Source organism: Perca fluviatilis, chromosome 14, assembly GCF_010015445.1.
Source record: "Perca fluviatilis chromosome 14, GENO_Pfluv_1.0, whole genome shotgun sequence".
Classification (NCBI taxonomy): Eukaryota; Metazoa; Chordata; class Actinopteri; order Perciformes; family Percidae; genus Perca; species Perca fluviatilis.
In genome coordinates this window covers 13,837,571-13,862,663 of record NC_053125.1, presented here as the reverse complement: position 1 = coordinate 13,862,663, position 25,093 = coordinate 13,837,571, and the positions used below count along the sequence as shown (strand labels likewise).

Sequence of the window (25,093 nt, the reverse complement as noted above, 5' to 3'; positions counted from 1 at the left end):
GCTAGCTAGCGCTAGCTACTAAGGTTAGCCTTTTTGTTGGATTTGCGAGATCTCACAAATGACACTCGAGATCTCGCAACTAAAACTCAAGATCTTGCAAAAGTATAGTGACTGTTTTTTTTATATTTTTTTTTTTCATCCATGTCACCGGGGCTCCGTAGAAACCTAATTCCAGGAAGTTAGTGTATACTTTTCTATAAAACCACAACTTGTTTAAATTTAATATTTGGGTTTCTGTATGGGTTAAACAAACTAATTACCAACCATATTTTACCAAACACAGAGGTTGTGTGATAATATTACTGTAGTCCTGTGTGAATCGGCATCTCTGTGATTCAGGGTTGTATTGGCTGCAAAGGAAATCCTTGAGATCATATGTTGGGGATAATGTCAGTAAATTTGAGTAAAATACAGACTTTGCTTATCCTGTGCGAATGTGCTGCACGAAACACAGACGTGGGGGGTAATTTCTAAATCACATTAGGTCCGCTGTTAATACTAGTCCCGTGCAAATAGGGCTTTAGTGAGCTTAAGAGGTGTTGGTAATTGTATTTGTAAACGATGGACAGAGCCAAGCTAGCTGTTGCCCTACTGCCAATTTTTATGCTAAACTTGGCTAATCTCCTGCTAACTCTAGCTTCATTTCTAATGCAAGGAGAGAGTTATAGATCGTAAAATCTTATCTTAGAAAGACGCTTAGTGCTTAAGTGTATTTCTTAAAATGTTAATCTATTCCTGATTCATCTACAGACTTGGCTTAAAGTCCCTGATGACTCATGTTAACACTCCAGCTATCTCACAACACGCTGCTCTTTGTACGAAAGCAAACGCTTCTTTCTCTTGCTGTGTGGGAAAAGCATGTTTTCAGATATGAAAAGGGCACTTAGTTTGGTTTGGGACACTTGCCACTAGTAAAAAAGCAATGTATTATAGAACGGTCTGTTCTGTGTTTATAACTCTTCACCTATTCTTCTTTCGACCTAAGGTGAATTCCACGTATATCCTCACTCTGTTCGAGACTTGATATTTCTACCTTGGCCAATCTGGCCTTGGCTTTTCTATTTCTAAGTAGCCACATCCTTGTTTTCTCAGGCCTGATCGCTTTTCATTTATTTTATAGGCTATTGTCCTATTTTTTCCGGGCAAATTTCTGGAGCAAAACATTGCAGCAAAATGTTCCAACAAAATAATTTACTCTATACCAAATGCTAAAAAACAGCAGCTGGAAGAAAACTTGACCAGACACACAACACACACACACACACACACACACACAGACACACATCTCATGACTAAAAAATACAGGAGAAGCACAATCAGCAAAGCCATTTTAATGAGCATCTTCCCCTCTCCATCTATCAGAATGGAATTAGGACAGCACTCAGCGACTTAGGGGAGGGTAGCTGGGAGAATGGGGGCACATGGCAGAAGGAAGAAGTCTTCATTAAGGACAGTGAAGTGGAGGTAGAAGAGAGGGAGAAAAAAGAAAGAAAGAAAGACTTAAGTGATCCAGAAATGCTTCTCCCCTCCTCTCTCTGCCACCTAATCAGGGAGACAAAGTTATGCCGGTCAGAGCGTTTGTTATTCCAGCTAATCCCTCATCACGGTATTTCATCAGGTTTGGCATTTGGCTATCTGCATTAATTAGATGTTCGAATGGACACTGCGTTAATAACCGACACGCGGCAGATAATGAGAAATTGTCTGCACGGCCGTATCCTCTCACCATCGCACTACCTTTGTCAGCACTGATACCTCTGTGCTTGAAACACCGCGTCGTGTTTACCTGCGCCGGATCTCATTTATTGATGATTCAGTTTTTAGTGCCAGTGGCGATAATGTACTGTCTGTACTTTGGGAGATAAGTGTGTTCTGGCACGATAGTTTGGACTTGTTCGAAATGTCTCTCCTTCTGTCTCCTCCTCTATATTTATCTCTGCTCTCCTTCCAAAAATTTTCTTCTGCTCTCTCCTTTTCTTTTATCCCACACGTCTCCTTACATTCTCTCCCATTCACTCTTTCTCTATCTCACCTGTCTTTCTCATTTTTTTTTCAGACCTTCCCAGAGGAGAGTTAGAAACCCTATCTGTCTTTTGCACACTCTCCTCCACTTTAAGACTGTCTCCTCCCTCGCCCGAGTTCCCCCCCCCCATCCTCCCTCCTCCTCCCTCCCTCCCTCCTCCCTCATCCATATCAACACCAGGTAAATTAGCCCTCTCCCTAATATTCATTCACGGTTCCCCTTCTTCTTCTTCCCGACTGCCTCTCCTTCTTCGGCTGTATTCCTGTCTCACTGTACACACGCGCTGCCTCTCAACGCTTTGTCTCTCATCCCCGCCCTTTCTCCTTCACTTTCTCTTTTCTTTCAGTGACGTGACTTTCTCTTTAGTATTCTGACAGTCATTGCAAAGTGTATGGTGATGTGCCACACTCCGTCACAGGTCTCAGATCAGCTGCAATCAAGGGAGGCACGATGTCTTTGACCTTCCCGATTGTAAATGTTGCTTACTGTATCTCAAGCTAAAACAACTTCATGTAATTTGTCAATTTCTCTATTCCCTTATCCTCCTCCTTCCCTCTCTCTCTCTCTCTGGGTTGCTCTCTTTAAAGCGTAGTACTTTATCAGACGAGGCATATTGACTAAGAACACATTCTTATTTACAGGAACAGCCTTGGGGAGTAGTTGCAGAGTGAGAAAAGGTCATACTCATTCACACCTTCGCACCTGGTAGCTGCCTGGGACTGTTTGGTTTGCCACCGAGCAGCTTCATTGGAGCAGTCGGAGTGCCTTGCTGAAGGGCACTTGAGTTAACTTAAAGGAGCTCTCAGGATATCTGTCCATTTTCTGTTTCTTGTTCTACTTTAGTCTTGCACCTTTTCTTTAATCCTTCCCTCAACCACTTCTTTTATTCCTTGATCCATCCTCTAGGTCGCCTTTCCTTCTCTCTCTGCTTTTCCCACCTGTCCCTCGCTGCCACACATCAGGAGTGTGTCAGCGAGGATTCAGAGTATGTCAGAGCACCGTCTGGTCACCCTGAGGTTTTATTCTTTAAACCCTCCGTCTGTGAAGGTTTCGTTCCGTCTCCTTCCTCCTCTCCCACCCTCCCCTGCCATTGTAAACAACTGATTATGCCTTTGAGTTATTCCATCAGGTTTCTTTCTAGCCTAATGATTCTTGTCATGGCATAGAGCTGAACATTGAGGCCCTCGCAGATCCCCAGTGTAACCGAGCCTTTATCTTCCAACTTTCATATCCCAGAAGCTCCTTAAGTCTTCTCTTTGGAGAGTTAGCACCAAAAGCGAAATCTCTGTCAATTTACCAGGCAGCGAACTCACAATTATTTTGTGCATACTGCCATGATCTTACTATCATTAAAATGCCTCTTACATAACCATAAAGGATGCAATATCTCTTGCTGAGAAGGACAGAGTAGGCTGTGTGTGCATACACGAGTACTCACAGTCCTATTTATTTGTATGTTTTCATGTTTTCATATTTACTTTCCTCTCTCTCATTTCGAAAGTAGCGATGATTCAAAAAGGAATGAATGCTCAATAAGCACAAGCCATGAGTAAAATATTCAAATGGTGCCCTATTTACAAAGGCTGAAGAGTTTCTCTGCCACTGCCGTCACATGTTTGTTATGTGATATAAAAAGAGAGGCAGCAGCAACTCCAGAGACCTCATCCACAGATATTATGCGCCAAGTGGAGTCTTTTTATAGCAAGTGTAAACACATTAGTTTGCTGCATTAAAATCTGCTCAAAATGTAGGCAGTTTGTTAAGTTAGGTCGTTTTGGACAAAAAGATGTGCCGCATCTTCTGTTACAAGATATGAAGGATTCTTCAGTGTTTGTGTTTTTTGGTGAGGGATAGGATGTTTGAAGAGTACAGTAGAAGAGGGCTTGTGTGTACTTATGCAAAATCCCGTGTGCTCCCACACCTGTGTGCAAAGGAGCGTGTCTGTGTGTGTGTGTGTGTGTGTGTGTGTGTGTGTTTTGGGCCGAGCTGCCAGACGGCTGCTATCTTCGTGAGTCAGACGAGCAGGAAAGCTGGCGAGGCACGCCGATCGTTTGAAGTGCTATTCTCTCCCGGAAGTTCGATCCGCCCAGAGGAAATTTGTCATGTTGTTCCACCTTTCTGATTCCCGTATGGTGGGAGTGTGGGGGGCGGCTATTTGTTCCTATTTGCTGTCGACATCTCAATAAACACACGCTTGTGTGTAACAGACCGGTAAAAGAAACTAAGAAATTTGTTTGGCCTTGCTGTAAAATCATTTTATCTTCTCTTTCTCTCCCTGGTTTGGGACAGAAGTGGGCCGAGCAGTTGTTCTATTGTGCCCTATTCTTGACAGGACATACTTAATCATCTATTCACCCAGCCATTCACAGGCTTTACACTGGATTGTTCTGCCTTTTGCCAAACCTCTGTTTTTCTTTCAGTCGTCATTTGCATCTGCCTATCATCCATTCTTGCTTTGTTCAAAATTGTCTCACCAGATCCCATTCTGAAACCTTTGCACATCCCGATCTACTCATCTCTAAACATCCTCCCTCCTGATTTCCCTCCCCCTCTATCTGACAAAATCTACCCAAGGCTTACAGTATATGCCGGTGGAAGCTCTTGTCATTCCAACTGAATTAAATACCTTTTCTTCCATTGGTTAATTAAAGCCAGTCTCTCTCTCTCTCTCTCTCTCTCTCTCTCTCACGTTATTAACATGACTCCTCTGAGATCCATCAAATCCCCTGGACAGCAAGTCAAAATGAGGCAGAAAGGGACGATAGAAGGAGAGTGAAGGAGAGACATACAGTAAGTGGTAATAGAGAGAGAGGAAGAAGGAGAGAGCATAGTGTATTGAGACAGGGAGCCTCAAGAGTGATTCAGCCATTGTTACTCATCCCCTCCGTTTTCCAAAAGGGCTCATGTCAAGTATTTTAAGTGCTTTCCATTCCGTTGTTCTCCTTTAATCCTGTTAGATAACTCTCTTCCTCCCTCCTCCTTCTGCGTCTTTTCTTTCTATTTCTCTTCTTTCCTCCTCCGCTCTCCGTTGCCCACTCAGCAAACGGCGAGTCTTATGCTCTGTGCCACAAAATAAGGCTAGAGTGTGCCTAAAAAAAGGTAGAAGGAAAAGGGAGAAAAAGTGAGAGGGAGAGCAATGGAGAGGGAAGATGACAAAGATGTGGCGGTACTGGTAGGCGTTGGAGAAATCTGCTGGCCGGTAGTGGCTCATTTGTTATGAGGAGGGATGAGTGTGGACGAGAGCCAAGACAGTGGCGAGTGAGTTGTGAACTGGTGCCTGCACACAACTTTGTAGTTAAGACGCACACAAAGATGGAAACGGGATGGGTTGATTTCTAAATCCATGTGATGCCGAAGGTTTTGTCGGATTCAAATGTTTAATATCTGGAAAAGCACAGAGCGACTTCTAAGTGTGTATACGTGTATTTCTGTCAGTTGTCCAAACACACACACACACACACACAGGCACGCACACACACAGGCACGCACACACACACACACACACACACAGCTTAGTCAGTGTTCTGACATTTCGCATTTTGTAACAGAGCCTCCTCTTCCCATATAATGTTTTTTAAGTGTCTGATGATAAAATATTGAATCACACTGGATTCACACTTGTATACCAAACAATATGTGATGCAATGTTTCAAACCTGCCTTGTAACCGCTATGCAAAGCCAGCAACACTCCGTCAACCTCGCTGGAGCCGCTTCTACTTCACAAGAAATACATTTCCCACAAGCCCCCCAATCCCCAGCCCATCATTTACATGAGGACAATTACAAATGAGAGAGTTGTAGAGCAGCAGCCTGGCACTGTAGTTCATCTGCCAAAACGAGGTAGCCACTTAGTGCAGGTAAGGTGGGGCAGCCACAGTTCCTGCAGTCTTTTACATGGAGAAAATGGGTCACAAGAGCGGAGGGACAATGTGCTAGACTAATAGCACAGACTAGTGGTGGAGGCTTAGAATTGCGTGAAAGGTCTGTGCTGTGAATTTGAGTCCAACAATCCAACAACCCTTATTTCAGCCATCACTGAAAGTGGATCATTCCCTTTGATACATGGTCTTTATGGTACATGGTATTTACATATATATACATGGTATTTATGCAGCGCCATCATTAACACTTACTTGAACATGCTTAACCTTCTCACTCACACTCCGACCACCTGATTTACTTACAAATTCCGCTCTTCCTCTCGCTGCCAAAGAAATGAATTCAGCACAAAGAGGAGGCAGGAGGGGCAGGCACTTGTGCTGAGAAGAATTTGCATGACCCAAAAATGCCCTGCCTCTCTTCCGGCTCCATAAATCAAAGGGATAGAGAGAATCCCCAAGCGCCTCCATTCTTTGTCCTCAAAGGTGATAAATTGATCCTTGGCTAGCTAATAAGCAGAGGCACAAGGCGGCCCCAAACTTCCCAAAGATTTACGCGGCGACAAGTGGATTTATAGAGGAGGAAATGTGAGCGATACGGAGAACAAACTTTATTTAATTCATTGGTCCCAGTACTCATGAGATTTGAGACGGGAACTCCTTAGGGAGCTTCAAACAGAAGAAGTAATGTATCAGGACAATAGAAATAGGCTATCTGTCCTGAAGACGATGAATGTGATGAAATTACCCGGTTTTGATTGATGAACCTGTGTTAACAATTACAACATTTTACAATACAATCTCAATCCATGTGAATATGCCTACTGCTTTTGGATGGGTCACAATTCAACACAATTTTGAGTCGATTTCTTTCACTGACTTTGCCCCTCTTTCATTAAATCTGATCTAATAACGGCAGATTGCTGGAAATCAATATGACGGACACTTACACATTCTTAGGTTTGTCAGCAGTCTCGCCGAAATAAAGGGAGGCAAGAATGTGGAAGGCGATCCAACAGCTTGTCTGTGCCAGGCATGAGAGAAACCTTTTAAGGCAACTCAACCAGTCATATCTTAATGACATGAGGTGATACAGTGACAGGAAAAGCAGTCTTTTAAGAAGATGATCAATGATATCATCTTCCTCCAAAGCTGACTGGAAAAAGGGACAGAATATAGTGGCATAGAGTTTCCTAAGAGGAGCTGCCCTCCTTTCCTCTCTCTTGCTCTCTCCTTCTCTTCATGCAATTCTCCCACTTTGCCTTAATGTGTTTTCCCTCTTCTCGTTCTTTCTTGTGCACCTTCCTGTTTCATTCTCAGTTTCATTATCTAATCTTATCTTTCACCCTTCACCCTCTTTGTCTCTTCATCCTTCACCGCCAAAGCCCTTCCTCCTTTCCCCCCAAACCTCCTCTTGCTTTCTGTCTACCACACATTATCTCACTCGCTCCCCTCTTTGCACTGACAGCATGCTTATCCTGTTGTGTTGATGAGATATTTGAACGATTAACATTATGCACGCTGAGCAGATTATGATAGCCTTTGGGGAGGAGCAGTTTCAGCATGATGGGAAGTTTCCAGCATGATAGAAAACTCTGCTGATCAGAGGGCTATGCAGACAAGGAATAGGTACCATACAAAGATGTCTGTACTCACAGATACTTCACCACAACAGCAGCAGCCGTCCACATTCTTCATTCTGAGAGAAAGATGCAAGAAAATCCTGTTTACTTCAAAACTGCCAAAAGTACTTGTATGCAGAAGTCAAAAATCTGGCTATTTTCTAAAGAATAAGCAATTACATTAAGGAGAGGAGGGACACCGATGGCCAGTTTTAGCAATAAAGTGCTAACAAAATGCACATTTATCATGCCAAATAAATATGCACATAACTCATAAGTAAAAGATGCATCTTTGAGTGTTTGGATGCGAATATTTCTCACTGAGACAGCTCACATGGCAAATGTGATATCCCGTCAACACAGGCCTGACAACTGCAAACCTATGCAAATGTGTCTAAAATTTCAAACCACCTCCCAGTCAAAGCATATCTTTTTTGGGATGCATGACGCCAATTCTGAATAGACATATGATGTACTATATAACTAATTCCATCTACGTCTGACAGTGACGCTACCCTGTGCCACTGAGGCAGCTGTTGGTACAGAGAGCGAGAGAGAGAGATAGAGAGATGGAAGCGAAATGCAGATCACTTCCCAAGTGCTCATTTTTAGCTGGCTTGTTTTGGGCACAGCGCACCAGAGCTGACGAGCTGAGCACAGAGTTTTTGACACAATGGTGTCAAACTCGGGACTGTGATGTTCAGCTCACACAAGCATAGAACACCGCACCTGCTGAAAACATGCACACACAGACACAAACAGACATCAAGCCTGCGTGGCAATTAGTGTGTTTGGGAGTGCTGTGAAGCCTAATGACAAATTTGCCTTACATTGTTTTATTAAAGAGGTTTTCAGGGAGATGGCATATGCAATCTGTTGGAACTGCTGAAATAATTGCAGCAAATGACATGTTTTTGGAATCATACAGTAGCGTTGTTTGATTCTGATAAATCAAATGAGTTAACTAACTTGTAACTAGAGATAAGTTGCAACAGTTGAAAGAAGTAGCAAGGCAAAGCCTGGCTAGCACGCTGGCTAGTGGCCAGAAACATGACTCTGAATCAATGCTAATGTTCCCTTGTGTCTGTCTGCTGTGCAACTAGCTGACTGTTTGCTAACCAGTTAGCTATTGCAACCAGTCTTAATGAAATATTGAATTGACTTTCATGGTTTTGTCATGAAGAATCTTGTATGATGCTTGTAATCAGGCAGCAAATACGTGATTGACATTCCAGTTAAGTGCTCTTTATTTTATTGTCACAGTATTGTATATGCAACGGACCACTGAAGTGCTTCCCCAACTAGCATTTAGTATTCAATACCAGCCTCTATTTGTAACTGGACAGTATTTAAGTTGACATTTCTACTGCAACTTTTAGTCCCAGGCCTGAGGCTGATTTTACAGTGGTCTTGCAATACACAAGTGAACTAACCCTCCATACCGCAGTCCATTTCCTGTCCCATTTTTACAAGAACGACGGCGCCATAATTCCTATGCTTTGTCAGCAGCAAAGTGTGCTGTAAATTACTAGTCATGAATGACTGGGTGTGATCTCCCAGCATTCAATCAGAGCACTGAAAATAAATAAATAAATAAGGATTGCATTTTGTCTAACTGCTCCCACTTGACTGGCGTTTTAGAAGTTGTGTATGGATAAGTAATATCTTCACCTCCACCTCAACATTCTGGTGGTTTTATGAGTCGAGCCGGTGTCTCTGTTGGTTACTGTTCAGGGGAAGGTCATAAACTGGCGATTTATGTCTGAAGTGCAGCCAGGAATGCTGATGCTACCGTCAGAGAGCAGAGATACTGTCTGGTTTGACTCACATTTAATGGAAATGGTAAAGTCCACAACTGAATGTCCTAACTCATGCACTTTACAGTGTGTGCTCACGCAGAGGAGGAGTTAACATAACTGGCAGACAGAAGATATACAGAATGGCATAATAAGCAAGATGGAATATAACTTTGCTCCTTGTGCCACTAAAAGCAGGTTTCATATTTTCAGCATCTTACATCACATTTCAAGTCTAATTTGAGGTCTAAGTGCACTAAGTGTGCCGCCAGCACTGAAGTTAATCGTGAGAAATGAGAACACTTTGTTAGCTCATTCTTCCAGTGGTTTCTGCACTTCTGGAAAATAGTATTCAATACAAAGACATAAAATGAAAAACAATCTCACAAGTAAAACAGTGATCGTTAACACAACACCAGCTAATATGATGTTACATTGATTACTGCACCACCTACGTTTTTTCACAGCGGATATCTGGACTTCTAAGCCACTATTGTTAAGTTATGGGCATTTTAATTGCCAAAGACAGGGGTCCATTAGCATAGCTTCTTGGGCGGCCATGGCCATGTTTCTCTAAATCATTAAGCTAATTACACAAGCTAATTAATCAGTATGCTTGAAATGGGCTACATGAGCAGACGCTGCTTTTTGTTGGCTTGCATAATGAAAGGAGTCCATTTTTAGATGGGGAAAATGAAGAAGGGGAGGGAGAAAGAAACTTTGATCTCGAAAGTAAACATATGATTTTTGCATACCAAGGGAGTTGGCAAAGTAGAAAAAAAAATGTGAAGCAGGATTACAGATGCAAAAAGCCAAGCTAGATTCACATTTGCAGTGCTTTGAAGATGCAAAACACTGCATGGAGGCAGCAGATAGGAGAGGAAGGGTGTGCAATGGTGTCCAACATCCAATTATCAGGGTCATTGTAATGCAAGACAAACAGAGGCAGAGATCTTTCAATCACAGGCGCCGCTGTGACGTTTGAGGGTAGTCCAAGCATGTGCTCCTCTGCTCTTGGAAATTCCTAACGTAAACATGAGACACTGTTAATATTGATGTGTGTGTGTTTGACAAAGCCTGTCTGTGTGTTTTCAAGAATGAGGAGGACCTCTATGCTCCTTGGACATCATTTAGGGTCCCTTGCCACCCTATTATATTCTAGTCATCAATCTGAACCCAGCCATTAAGAAAATAAATTAAGGTCCCATGTATGTGCACTGTATGGTTATCACTGTGTATCAGTGTGTGTGTGTGTGTGTGTGTGTATGTCAGGCGCATATTCATGCTTTCTTGCACACAACTAAGCATGAGAGAGAGTCACTGTCAGAAATTTTTACTTACAAACAGACATATCCTAACATCCTGCTATCCTGTTTTCAGTATGTGGTGGAGACAGTCAGAGCTCATGCAGGACTCTATTTTTAGCAGCTTTCATTATGCACAAAGGGAAATCACCTCCTCAAAGTACATGAAGCATGTTGACGAACCCTAATGGGACTATGCTGATAACACATCAACGCATAGTGGCTGAAGGGTATGTCGGCGGATGTTCGTCTCCATACTGTAGGTCTCAACATGTGATTACGTACGCAACTCTACAGTACAATGAACTAAGTGTTTAGTCGTGAATGGACAATGATGCAATACACTAAAGCATGACACACCGTGACCTCTTTTTTTCTTTCCCTCCAGGGAGATTCTGAGGAGTTCTCTTCTTTCATCACTCTGGTCCGAGGCAGCGATCGCAAATCATTATTCCAAACGGGTAAGATCCAAGAAAACCTACTTTGAAAATTGTATTTTTCAATAAAGCACTCCATCTATGTCAATCACTGATGACCAAAATGATGTTTTCAATGTTCAAATGTCAATGCGCCCACAATAAATTAAGATAATAAAGTCAACCCATAGAAATCATATCAAGGGTCAAACAACTAAATGTTGTTAGTATAGATGACTGTATGGAAAGAACACATGATGTATTGCTCTGTCTCTTTGGTTTGTTGACTGCCTGACTTTTATTTTTTGATATGAAATAATTCTCATACTTGGAAAACAAGTTAAGTTTGATTTCCTTTTTTGGAACCAGGCTTGCTCTTCTACAAATTGAAACATAAATTCCTTCTCTAGCTGTATTTACAGTATTATACAGTGGATTGTAGTGACCAGAATATTTCTCATGGACATTTACAGATCAGTACCGGTAATGCTGTTGTTTGGCTACTGTTCTTGACTGAAAAAATGACTGGTATTTCTCTGTAAAAGCATAGTGACACACTTAAAGCATGCTAATGGTGCCCTCTGGAGTATAGGAATCTCTACTGCTGCTGCTCTACTGTTTTTTTTTTTTTTTTACAAGAGATCTGTTTCCACATTAAGACTGTGAAGAGGACGCACCCATTCACACTTCTCACAGCATTTAGACAACTGACAGGTTATTTTAGCACATTATGGAGGCCTAAGCACACATGCAAACACACAACGGGAGGCTTCCTCAGGAAAATCAGCAATAAGATAGTCCAAAATCATGTTTCAAAAGAATATCATCACTGCAATGCCTTCTACTGTATCGCCACATATAGAGCACAAATGTTCAACTATACTGCAATAAATCAACATGTGTCAAATTAAAATATCTCCATCGTTATCATCATCATAATGATGTTCAAGTTGGGATCATTAAAAATACAGTTCATGTCCTTTGGGACCAGAGCGGAGTGACCCTCTATCACAGTGCTGATATTTTTCAGATCAATAAGTATTGCTGTAGTTTGCCCCAAAGGACTTGCAGGTGCAGCTGATATTGGAGGCTTTGTGTTGCTGCAAGTTACTGTTCCCTTGGCAGCACACACCAGAACATAACTTATTACTACATGTCCATAGGATTTCCAATGAAGTTATGAAATGCACCTGCAAGGAAAGTTCTTGCAGTGTGCTATTTTTAGATCAAATTGTAGCAGGGCTGTTCTCGTTACTGGGACAAGGCCCTCGCTTTTTTTGTCTTATTTTTACCGGCTGCGTCAAATATGTTCCCAAAAACGCGTCGAAGCAACGATGCTTTAAACTCAGAGCCTTTGGCACATATGATGCTCTCTGTCCCTTGTGGAAATTACTGTGAACATTTGCAAAAATGTGTGTGAGGCTCAGGTGGCAAAGTGATTTAAATTAAAGATGACAGCGACAAATGTAGCTTCAGTGGAAAGTCAGGACAAAAACAGTTAAGTACAGACAAGTGGGTTAGACTAACTTTGTGCCTGAAGAATTGTAAACGACAGCGGCCAAATTGTCACTATCGCGTTGTCTGTTGGAAGCCATTTGAATGTCCTGTTCAACAACCGTTAAGGCATTACATTTAAATTGAATCTGCTCTTTTTTCTCAGAAAAAAGGCTTTAAAGACACTTGTTTAATGACGTTTTAGTCCACTTTACCGAGAACGATGGGTACGTAGGTGCCCTCCACCTGACAGAGGGAGCTGTGTTATATAAAGCAGAATTCACAGCAGTAGCAGGTGACCTCGTTTAGAATAGCAGTAAGTCCAGCAGCCAAACAAAAAAGTTTCCAAAGTCTACTTCCGAAAACTGCTTACAATAAATAAGAAGCGACCTGTTAACTGTGAAAAATGTGGTCTTTTTTTTACAGCAAAGGCCAATTATAAATGGGAAAAAGATAAAAGTGCCACAAACCACAGTGCATTACTGCTGTGTTGAATTATGGCTCTAAATGTTGTATATTTTGTTATCAACCCCGAGGGATACATTTCCATTTCATCTGTCTTCTGTTTAAGGCCAACTGTAGACGTTGCCAGGTGGGAGTTCTCTTAGGAGTAGGTTAGGGGTTAAAGCTCAATGCTACTTCAATGGCTATGGCCACCCACAGGGTTAAGAGAGAGGCTTTCCATTGTGGTGTGACCTAGCTGACTATTGGTCCATCACACTACCTCGAAGGGTCAGGGTACCTGATATGATTGTGTCTCCATATTTCTTAAATTTGATATATTGTGTTCTGGCTAGTAGCAAAAAGTGTGTGTGTGCATCTAAGTATGTGTTGTGGGCCGGCACCGTCTGCGATGATTTATTATACCGCTTGAAGGGACTTGTACTTTCATGAGGTCACATGAGTAACATGGCAGTCAGGCATAGCACGCTGTTCTCTTTGGCCCTTCTGGCAATAGGGAGGCATGCCAAAACAGCTATAACAGATTCCAGTATGCACATATTCAGGTTCACAGTAGAAAGCATATATTAATTGTACAAACACACACCTATTCTCTCACACACACACACACACACACACACACACACACACACACACACACACACAAAATAAAATACTGTAATCCAGGCTTAATACTGCTTTATCACCTGCGCAGGAGGCAAATGTTATGCAAATGCTCATAATCTATTCCACGGGCACGTTAGATTTAAGGCCTGTCTTTAATATGTCTTTTGAGAGGTTAATTTTATACAAATACAGCCTTATGAATTTAAAAAAACACAAAGAATATTTTTGTAATAACACTAAGGGTATGCCACTGAGATGCAAAGTGGAGTCTTTTAGATTGACCTTGGATGATTATTTTGAGCTAGGATATCACCTCAAGGTAGCGCTGCAATAGTTTCTTTTCATTTTCTATTGCGAACACGAGTCTACACAAATGAAAAAAGTTGTTCAGACTTACAGTGCGTTCATACAGCTAACGTAGGTTCACTTTCCCTTTCATTTTTCACACATCTTTGGAACTACAGTCAAATTTGCCAAATGACAGTGAGGCTGAAGTGTGATGAGCTTTCAGAGTTAGAGCTTTGGTCTTCTTATATTTACTCTGAAGTGTCTTTTGTCATATTGGGTGCAATATCAAAAGAGGTGGGTAGAAAAACGAGCAAGGTGGTTGCATCAGAGACACAATGCACTACCATGAAAAGAAAAAGGAAAAAAAGAACTTACATAATCTGACATTTGTTTGTGCTTTCTCCTTTAAGTTACATGTTTCCTGCTCTTTGCAACAGTACTGTAAATAAATAGGGATGTTGTTGAAAATAGGCAATAAAAAGCATGCTTATATTAGAAATGCATTCCTGCCACAGACTTATTTGGCTTTGAAATGATGGACTAAGCCACTCAGGCAAACAGTGTGTTGATGCTCTTGATTTTGATGCTGTTATCGACAGAATAGCAGAAACTCATTTGGCTATATTTCAGTCCTTCCAGGTTGTTTTCTTAACATTTGTAATTTTTTCTTCAGCTTTAATGTCATATTTTTTGTTCAATTATTTGAGATTGAAGCCTTATCCCATTGATTCTTTTGATCTCATAGGTGGGGGCAAAGGGGGCATTCTTTTCAGTGGTGAGTCGGCGAGGTAAAACCGCAGCATCGGGCAGCATGTTGGCACCTGCATGAACCCAACAGAGGAGCCTCATTTCTTGGTGAGTTGGACACCTGTTCTTTCAAAGTCATCAAACCACACAATCCATAGGGATGCTGTTTTACTCAGACAAGGTTTTCCATATTGAACTTAGCATTTGTGGTAGCTAATTTAGTTATGACTTAATCTCATTAGTTCTTGAGAAAAGAGCTTAATTGCAAAATAAGCAGACACACGTTTCTCTTCACTTTAAGCTTCTAATATGAGAAAAGCGGCTTTCAGATTGAATAGGAACAGCATTTTCATTGAAAAACCACCGACCGGTGTAGCAGAGCCTTTTTCTTTTTTGCTTACATTTTATTAGGGGTCCAAGTCCGAGTCTGGAAGAACCGGCGGTAGCAAGAGCTACGCCGTTCGCACAGCAGGGCTGTGGAACCCTATTGTTTTTGTTTTGTTGTTTTTAAATGAATAAATTGTAGCTTTTACATTTTGTGAATGGTATAAAAAGAACATCATTTTCATTTTGTAAATGACATTAGGATGTATTTTACTTGAAAATGTCATATAGATGTCTTAAAATCTAATTCAAATTCTTCTTGGAAGTTTCAATATGAGTGAAAAGTCTAGAGTTCAAACCGCTTTTGTCTAGGCGAGTGTTAAGACTAAGACTTATATTGTGCAAAAAAGTACAATTCCTGTTGTATTTAAAGAGTTTGGGACAAACTAAACTAATTATGGTGTGAAATTGGATTAACACAATGAAAGACAATATGTCTCTATTCGAAGCTGAAGACAAAGTAAAAAGTTGTGTGTCATATATTGGTTTGTGTCAAGTTTTAAGGAGCACATAATTATTAAAGGTAGGCCTAATAGAAAAGCCCTGTTGACTACCACACTTAATGTTTGCAATTTGTCCTTAATAAATAAAGATAAACAAATTAAAAATGACAACCACTCAATGTTGGCCACTTGTGTACAAACTTGAAAAACAGAATCATAGATTGAATCCTTTAACTTTCATATTCTGCTATTACTGAAGGATGACTGGTTGGAATTCAAAGACAAAACATACCCAATATTGACAAGGAAAACGTAATTAAAAACTATATTAATCAAGGTTTTAGTGCATCATGATTACCTAACATATGTTCATAGCATTTAGCTTGCACCTTTAAGAGAGCACCACCATGAACCATGATAAAGTGTTTCCAAATCCAAAACATTTGTTTTTCTTTTTGTGTCCATTAGCACTCCTCCGCTCTGCAAAATATTAAGCATTTACATGTGAAATCTCTGAGGAAGGAGAAAATACATTGGTAATCAAGCAACACCAGAAAAAACAAAAAGGAAAAAAAAGGGAAGTGGAAACAAAGAGGAATAAAAAAGGCTTATCACGAACAAACCAGACAAACAACAGACAGAAACTCTAATGAGAGCTCAGACGGAGGGTTGGACAGGGTACTGCGGATAGAGTAGAGAGAATATCAGGACAAGCTAATACAGGGACAGAAGACACACGCTCACTGTCAGTGTGGCTTAATGTCCATCTTTGAGTAAATAATTACCAAAAAGTAGTCCCTAAATTATTGTTGTCGGCATTATTAAAATCACTCACATCTCTGTCATTTAGTTTAACTGTCAGATGAATACACTAGATAGTTGAAATTTGTAGACAAGGGATTAGATGTAGGCATTAAAACCATTACGAAATGCAAAGTTTATAAATAGGCACTGGCTCCTATACATCATCATCCAAGCAGACACAATGTGATCATGGGACAGATTCAGAGAAATGTTTCCCAGATTTAACGAAGGTCTGAAATACTAATTCCTGTTCTCAGAAGAGAAAATCCCTGCCCTGGGCCTGTGCGATGATGTAGCTGAGTAAATACATTCAGTGGGGTATAAATATTGCACGGTGAGTACATGGAGGGTTTTTTGGCCGATGAATTATTACAAAGTCCAGTGGCTCTATGCCAGCCTCAGAGTATATCTCGCTCAGCTTCGCCCTGCAATAAGCTGTGGCTGGGGAATTGTGGTTATAGGCATGCCACAAATAACAACCAACGATACGAGGAATCCATCACGCTCATCCCACATGTTGTGTGCTTACACTTGACGGCCTCAACACCCGGCGGTTAGCAAAAGACACACACACACACACACACACACACACACACACACACACACACACACACACACACACACACTCTGAATTGCCTGTGAGGCCTGACTCAGGGTAAGGCCCTCCAAAGATGTGTACTGCAGTATATATAATCTAGAAACCATTATGCTACAATATATTATAAATGATATTTTTACACAATGTGTTTTCTGTGTGTGGAAGTGCTGTCGGGAGGCAGGACTGAGAGGGAACATGTTTACCCGGAAATTCACCTCCAGGATACTTTGATTGATAGTTCATCCCCCAACAGAGTAAACCGTGCCAACTCCTCGTGCTCGCTTTTAGAAGAGAAAATCTGGATGAATGATGATGAGTCTATTTGCTCAGCATCAGCAGAACAAGGTTGTGACATTCGTTCTGCTAAATCACGTTTCATTTGCATTACATAATCATGTAACTCAGTGGAGCGTGAAGTCAATGGTTAATACATCTGATTGTACCAACACAATGAGAATAAAAGGAGTTCAAAAATAAGCATCTAAATGGGAAAGGACTTTTGCCCAGCGCACTACATTGTCGAACCAAAGAAATGTCGGACAGGTTGGGTCTTTTGGTGATTAGCAAAAAAGCATAATCCCCAGACTGCTGACATATTTCTTTGGAAAACCGTGTGTCTGAAAAAGACAGATACGCTCTGGAAAATGGATCCAATCTGTTTTATGTCAGATAGCAGCTAGCATTTTCCCCACGGTAAATCTTTACTAAGCCACAAACACACAGGATTAGAGATTGAAGTACTGGCCATAGTAGATCAGGAAAATAAAAAAAAAGACTATTAAATGATTAGAAACAACTTTTGATAACCTCCAAATTACTTCTTTAAATACAGTAGCTACATACTTCTACACCATTTTTTCCTGGTCTAAATTTATAACCTTCCCTAATTTGTCATAATAAAAGTGCTAATTCTCTAACATTTCATTGCTATTGTGATTAAGTCGGAAAGACACATATACAAGTATTTTTATTTCCTCTGCAAAGGAGAAATTTTGCAGCAGAGCCGAGCTACCGTGTGTTTAATGAAATGCCTGGATTTATCTCAAGGCACTATGGATGAGGTATTTAAGTCCGGTGCATATTTCATGACTATTAACCGCACACTGGCTGCTTATTAGTCGCGTGACAGGTAATGACATTTTTTTTTCTTTTAAAATGCATTGTAAGAAGTCACTTTCAAGCACCCAAATACGAGCACATGTGCATGCAGAAAAATAAACACAAAAACACTAACGGAAATAGCATTGCTTATATACATGATTAATTACATTGTTCCTCAATCCATATCACTGAACAAACATATATGGTACATGTCTACATGGCAAAAGCAAGTGTTGATGATCCATTTAATTAAAACCTCAGCATACTTAATCCGATTACACTCCCCACAAGAAGTGAAAGAGAAATGTTAATTTACTAAATATTGAATATCTCCTTTGGTGTCAAACTTTTAGAGGAATGCTATTTTAGCTGTTTAAACTGTTGATGTCAACTGTCGATATCCTGGCTTCAAATTGAATCACCGGATTTCTACATTCGGCTATATTTTTCAGTCAAATTGTGGTGTCATGCCAACCTTTATCCAGTGTGATACAACCACAAGATGGTGCTGTGCATCATCATTTGCCCTTAAAGTGACTCCATCTGAAGCTGTGCTATTTACCTCCCCTCTTTAAAGTGATTGGCCTCCATGTGCTTCGATTTGCTATAGCCTTATAGATTTAAATGCACACATTAAATGAATATTGATTCTTTATTAATGGTTTCCCATTTATCTTTACACCAAACCAAATATAACTTTAAAAAGATAACTTAATTATGATTTTTCAAAAGAAAAATACAGGTTGCAGTAATTTAGCTTACTTGACGTTATTTAAGAATACATAAGAATATGTCTCTTTAGTTGCAAATTCAACTTATTAAAGATTTATTTTCACAATACTGTGAATTTGAATCTTTTCTCAATGTTCAGGTGAATTTCTACTGAAAAATGTCCTAATTTTAACTGTAAAGGTCTGCATCAGAGGAACACAACTTGTCTTTGAAAGAATAAACTGAGAAAGGAGAAATATGTAACAAACATCCCGGATGCTTTACATCCGTGAAGCTTTAGATATGTGCGTAAAGTTAGCATAATTAGAGTACATCACAATAATTAAAGGGAAATACATCCATGCATATACTGTATGCAAGAGGAGTCATGATAAGCAAACATTATGTATTGAAATTATAGTAAAATCCAGTAGATGGCAGTCTGTCAATACAAAATCTTTCCACACACATCCTCCTCACACCCACAGCTCCTACAGTAGGTGTGCCTCTCGTCATCAGGAGAGGTCCCTTACTGGCAACGTCTACGTTGCGCAGTATGACGGCCGAGCGCAAAGTGACAACGCAAATGAACTTTTATTGCTGCTGTAATGAAGTACACAAGCTAATTGGATGTGGAATAAAAAAAGAGCATGTGAATTAATGCCTGCACGAGAACGTCACTGCGCGCGCACGCACGCATGCACACATATACACACACACACACACACACACACACACACACACACACCCTCTGCAGTGTGTTTCCCTCCATTTTCTCCCCTTATATCTCCCACACTCCATCTCTCACACTTGCACAAAGCTGGATGGCGTCACCACCCACCACCCACCACTCGCGTGCGCACACACACACACACTCACCCCGCGTCACACACACACACACACACACACACACACACACACACACACACACACACACACCTCGTCGCCATCTGTCTGTGCAGCAGCCCATGTCTCTGGCACTGGGAGCAGTTGGGAGCAAGAGAGTGAAAGAGAAAGTGTCTCTTGGCTCTGTAGTCCCACTTCCTCTCCTCTTTCTCCTGCTGTGCTGTTGTCTATCAAATGGTCTCACTACATCACACTGTCTGCCGACGGGCCTTCCCTACCAACGCCTACACTTGATGCCATTTGGAGAAAAATCTAATTATCCCTTGCTGGAACCTTATGTGCTAAAGAGATGGTGGATCTGCACTCTGTGTTTTCAATGATTTCACTTCACCGTTATGAGAGTGCATTTCAGCTTAGTTCATTAACCACGGGATACACATTTCCTCGCAAATGTTAAAGCCCACAACTCAACTAGAGGAAAAATAAACATGCTTGATTAGCTTACGTATTAGGCGTTTCAAATTAATACCGCAGATGGCAGAATTACTCTCAACATTCCAGAGGCAGAAATATAAAGAAACTGGGAGGGTTAGAGTTTATTCATGTGCCCTGTAACGGAGCGATCGCAAGAAGAATCTGGATGTTGCTTTATGGATATTAATACTTCACCTGAAGTTGTAAGAAAGCTGCATGCATTTTTGTGCTTCATGATTATATTCACCAGCATGAATTTATTGTATGCGCAAAAATCAAATACTTACTCTATGAACCCAGGAATCACAGTATCTGCAGACAACATAATGAGTAAAATCCACAAGAATATAGGTGATTCTCTGTCATCAAGATTGCCTTCTCTTTTCAGTAAATTGTCATAACCATGCAGCTTTACAAAGAGCTTTGTAGGCAGCTTAAGTAATTTGAACAAAAATGCATTCCCTCTCTCTCAGTCTCTTCCATTTAGACAGCAAGCGAGAGTGCCTTCATAACGGTGCTATATTTAACTGGAGTGATAAGAAATGGCAGCTATCAGCAGGCGGTTTGGAAGCCGCATATAACAGTTATTGTGTGTATATATATATAAAATTGATTTATGTGGCCTATCACTTAGCAGGTGCAATATGTGGATGAATATGGGCTAATATAACATTATGGAATGAGCGAGAGGGTTAAGGGAAGGGCCAGGTGCTGCCTCAAGGTGAAAAAAGTATGATCAAAGTCCAAAGACATAAGACTTATCATTACTCCAGGAAATACACTATTTTTTAATAGTTAAAGCAATGTGATAGTGTCTAGATATTGCATATGCAGAGAGAATAGGTATAGTTTCATACAATTTGATTGGACGTTGCATATTATTTATAATCTTTAACTACATATGTGTTATTATTAAGAGTAAAGGACTGTATTCAAATTACTGGGATTGGGAGGGGGGGCGAACCTCATGTCTTAGTTAAAAAAATCAAGGCCCTTCTGAGAGTTATTAATAATTAATAATTTCTTTGCACTTCTAACACCCTCCCCCCAATGCGTCAAAAAATGACAATAATATTGAATTGGTTCAACTCTTTTCATAATTAATTAAAAGAGACAAAATGCAAAGCGTTTAAGATGGTGTACTGTACATAGAATTTAAATCATTTCTTTATGGAACAATATTTTTCACAGCCTCCATTTGTACATCCAAATTGCAATTATCAATATTTAATTTAATATTTAATATAACTATTGTCACATTTAGGAAAAACATAAAAAGGTGAATATTTAAAACACTATTTTTTAAGTAAAAAAAATTGTATTATTGCCTAACTTATCAGGGCACATATAACTTTTTTGAAGGTGGGAGGGACTGTTGGTGGATAAACTGTTTAATCACTTATATCCATAAAGATCTAATGTTTTTAAAAACTGATATATTGGCCTTTCAGGTTGATTATGATGGGCAAACAGAGACAGGATTGCTGTCCTCAGCATGTGGCGCACACACTGAAGCTACCATAATTTAGAACAATCTAATCCTCTTTTTTTTTTTAACAAAACATCTTGCAAGGGAAGGACGAAATAAAAAATAAATATCAGGTAAGAAAACAAATGACCATCCCAACTCTCCCCCCCAAAAATTCAGATCACCCCTTCATTATTTTGTTTTTTATAGTAATTATATTATTAATAAATATAATTATAATCATATTATTAATAACTCTCAGAAGGGCCTTGCTTTAAAAAAAACTGACTTAAGGTCCACCTCATCCCTTCATAATTTCATACAGTCCCTGATCAAATCAAAATCACACCTTGAATCTACATTGAATTAAACTACATTGCATCCTAAGTTATGCCGCAGATGACTGCTTTTATACATACATCATTTTTTAACAGTTTTATTTGCAGTGTTGTAAACAAATCATAGATCTTAAAAGCTACGTTTCTGTTATGAACATGGGTCTCTCCCACCCATTATATAGGGAGAAATAGGCTCGGCGGTAGCAAACCGCCTCATGTTTACCCCTTGGCGCGGAGCTGGTGCCATGTCCAGACTTGTAAATCAGGCCCATTGAGGTAGCATAATGCTGATGATTATGACAGCCAGTCGCATGGGAGTGATAGAGGGATGTTGAGTTATGGGCTTGGGGAGGATGCCCAGAACTGAAGAGTCTCACAAATGGAGAAGCACTTTCACCAAAACACAAGTCCCCAGATGGGGACTAATGCTGCAGTTGGCGGCGGTGCCACCCAAATGACTGCACATTAACTGCTCAAAACCCGCAGAATAGTGAAGTATGTTTGTTTTTTTATTTCACAGTTCTGTCGCCTAACTCTATTACGGCTAGATAATATTTTTAAAAAAACACTCAGACTGACTTAAAAAAAGCAAGAGACGGCCAAAGTATTTTGAAAGTGTTTTGTGTTGCACTGCCATGCAATTAATCACTTAACTAGATGACTTCAGGATGGGAAATGCATTTCTATTCACTGTATGGCTAAATAATGTACCGTCTGCATTCTGCTTTATTCTTTCTACTCCCCTTTGTGGATGAACGATCATTCATTCGCATTGATCGTCAGCCATGATAATATAATCAGGCGTAAAGCCTGACAAGGCTGGCCGCTCCGATAGATCAGAGCTGCTGACAGCAGAGCTATGCACAGGTCATAAACCCTCACCTTCCCTGTTTGACCCCACATCAATTTGGCTCTTTCCAATATGAATGCAAATAACAATGCATTTTTGGTGACATGTTTATGGTTATCTCTGTATCTCCACTCGCTCCGCCTGCTGCCCCTAAATGTGCTGATGTTACCGAGCTAATGGGATTGAAAAAGGTAACCTATTTCTCACTAGTGGTCAGCTCGCCTCCACCCTCCCCTCCAACACCTCCCCAAAACATAAACAAAGCGTCCGCGCATGGCCTTGCTTGCTCGCACGCGTGAACACACACACACACACACACACACACACACACACACACACACACACACACACACACACACACACACACACACACACACACACACACACCACACACACACACCTACATGTCCTCCACCCTAGTCACTTGTGTATGCATTGAGCTGATAAGTACTGCGGTTCATTTTCCCCATGGCAAAGCACAGTAAAAAACTGGGGAGTAATAATTGCTTTGGGGCGAGACGAGGATGGCTAAATATGCTTGATTGCCTCCTAAGCTTTGGTGCTGTGTAATGAAATATGGCTGCTGCAGACAGGAGCTCCCGTGCGATAGCTTTCTTGTCACTTTCTCACTTGCTGTTTTTTCTCCTTTGCTTATTTTCTCACCCCTTCGCTCTTCTGTTCTGGCATTTTCGTCTTTGCTCACCCGTTGCCTTTGTTACAGAATGGAGTCCATCAAAGCATTTGTTGCCATTGAACACTTATCTTAGCTATAATGTAATAATTACGGAGGCCAAATCCAGCGTAATTGAGTATTCCTCACCACATCAAAACAGCAAGCCCCCTAGTATTCCTCTGTTCTACAATTTAATTTGTGGATTCATTAGCATGAACAGGGTGTATAGAGAGAAACCAGATAACAAGGAACTTAGCAAACACACACTGCTGATGAAGTCAGGTTGAAGGGGCTAGGAACCCGTCATATCCTCACCTGGGTAATTATGTTTCCATGTCATTTGCACGTTCGACCTTAAAACTGTAAATAAATGATTCTGTTTCCACTAATGTCCATGAGGACCTTTTCAAGGCAACCACATATGCAGTGCTTATTTGCTATCTATTTCACTTTCACATAAAAATCAGCCAACTACATTCACACAGAAAATTGACTGTAAATCAGCATGAATGAGAAGTTTGGAGCAGATAGACTACTATAATCATGACATTCATAATCATCATTGCTAATCATCTCATTTGACTGCCATGAAGCCCCACAATAATGTTTAGAAAGATAATGAGTCAAATTAAAGCTCACCCACTGCAGCAAAAAAAAAAAAAAAAAAAAAAGAAAATGTTTATTCCCAACTAATTCTTGTTGTAACCACCCAAAGCACATTTCCCCTGTTGGTTAAATAAGTAGCTAATCATTTACAAGAATATTAGACCACAGGCTTGTATGGGCACAGCAGCATCTGCTAATGCATTTAGCAAGAAAATAGCCTGAGAAAATCTTCCCAGCACATTAAATGCAAGACTTTTTTCCCCCCTCTTTCGCTTCCAGAATAACTCACAAGCCTAATTTGTTGCGCTACTTAAAGGAAAATGTAATTACACTTGTTTTCATTATAATTCACAAAGCCAATCGATAACTGTGGTTAAGTCATTCTCTACTGCACATGCAATCTTCTGTTCCCTCAACTGAAGTTTGGTTGCGAAACAAGTAGCCTGAATGTCTTTACTATATATTCTGTACGTAATGGTGCTGAGTAATTAACTAATTAAATGAACAACAACAATAAGAGTTTTTATGGCAAATACTTTATGGTAAACTTTATTGGTACTTTATTTTTATTGCTGTTGTAATAAATGTACAGAAAATGCCGCTCTGTACGCCACATACATGAAGACAGGCTGATTAAGCTATTCATCCCTATCCTGTTCTTCTCTGTCTTTCTCATTTGTGCAGTTCTCTTTCCTGAGACGTCAACCACAGGATGAGGCCTGCCGCAGGTAAGAGACTGAAAAGAATAGCTGATGAGTTTAGGACAAACATGTTCCGACCTCTGTTTTGCATCATTTCCCATTTGCTTAAAATCCATGCGACACATCAAGGGCGCCCACATGCTGCGTTTTCTTTATGTTTTCGGAATTTATGATTCAAGCTGATCATGTGTTCCAATATCCATCTTGGTCTAAAAGAGGACTTTTATATTTTGAGTGTGAGCACAGGACAGAGAATACGTCAAGTGATATCAAATCAAGTGCTAAGCTGAATCTCGACTCCCGCTCAATCCCTCCCATCTCCTGACCTGCAGGGCGGGGAGGGAAACAGACTATATCTGGCAACCTAAACCTTTTTAAAGTGACTGAGAGAGTGAGGGAGACTGACTGGCATTGATGGGACCAGGACTGTGCGATGCTGTGCTGCACTGTGCCCGGGCC

The 25,093-nt window shown here is 40.5% G+C and overlaps 1 protein-coding gene and 1 long non-coding RNA gene across 27 annotated transcripts in view; one reads left to right on the top strand and one right to left on the bottom strand.

Annotated features, from left to right (window-relative positions):
• The window catches only part of LOC120573258 (receptor-type tyrosine-protein phosphatase delta), a 363,765-nt gene that overhangs the window by 131,925 nt on the left and 206,747 nt on the right, over nt 1-25,093 (top strand). For all 26 annotated transcript variants that reach the window (XM_039822875.1, XM_039822879.1, XM_039822873.1 and 23 more), the window contains exons 5-7: nt 11,013-11,085; nt 14,636-14,745; nt 24,618-24,661. The gene's annotated coding sequence lies outside the window, so the exon portion shown is untranslated. The remainder of the gene's footprint in view (nt 1-11,012; nt 11,086-14,635; nt 14,746-24,617; nt 24,662-25,093) is intronic.
• Nucleotides 1-25,093, bottom strand: part of LOC120573266 — a 254,868-nt gene that overhangs the window by 33,681 nt on the left and 196,094 nt on the right. The gene's annotated exons all lie outside the window — the stretch shown is intronic.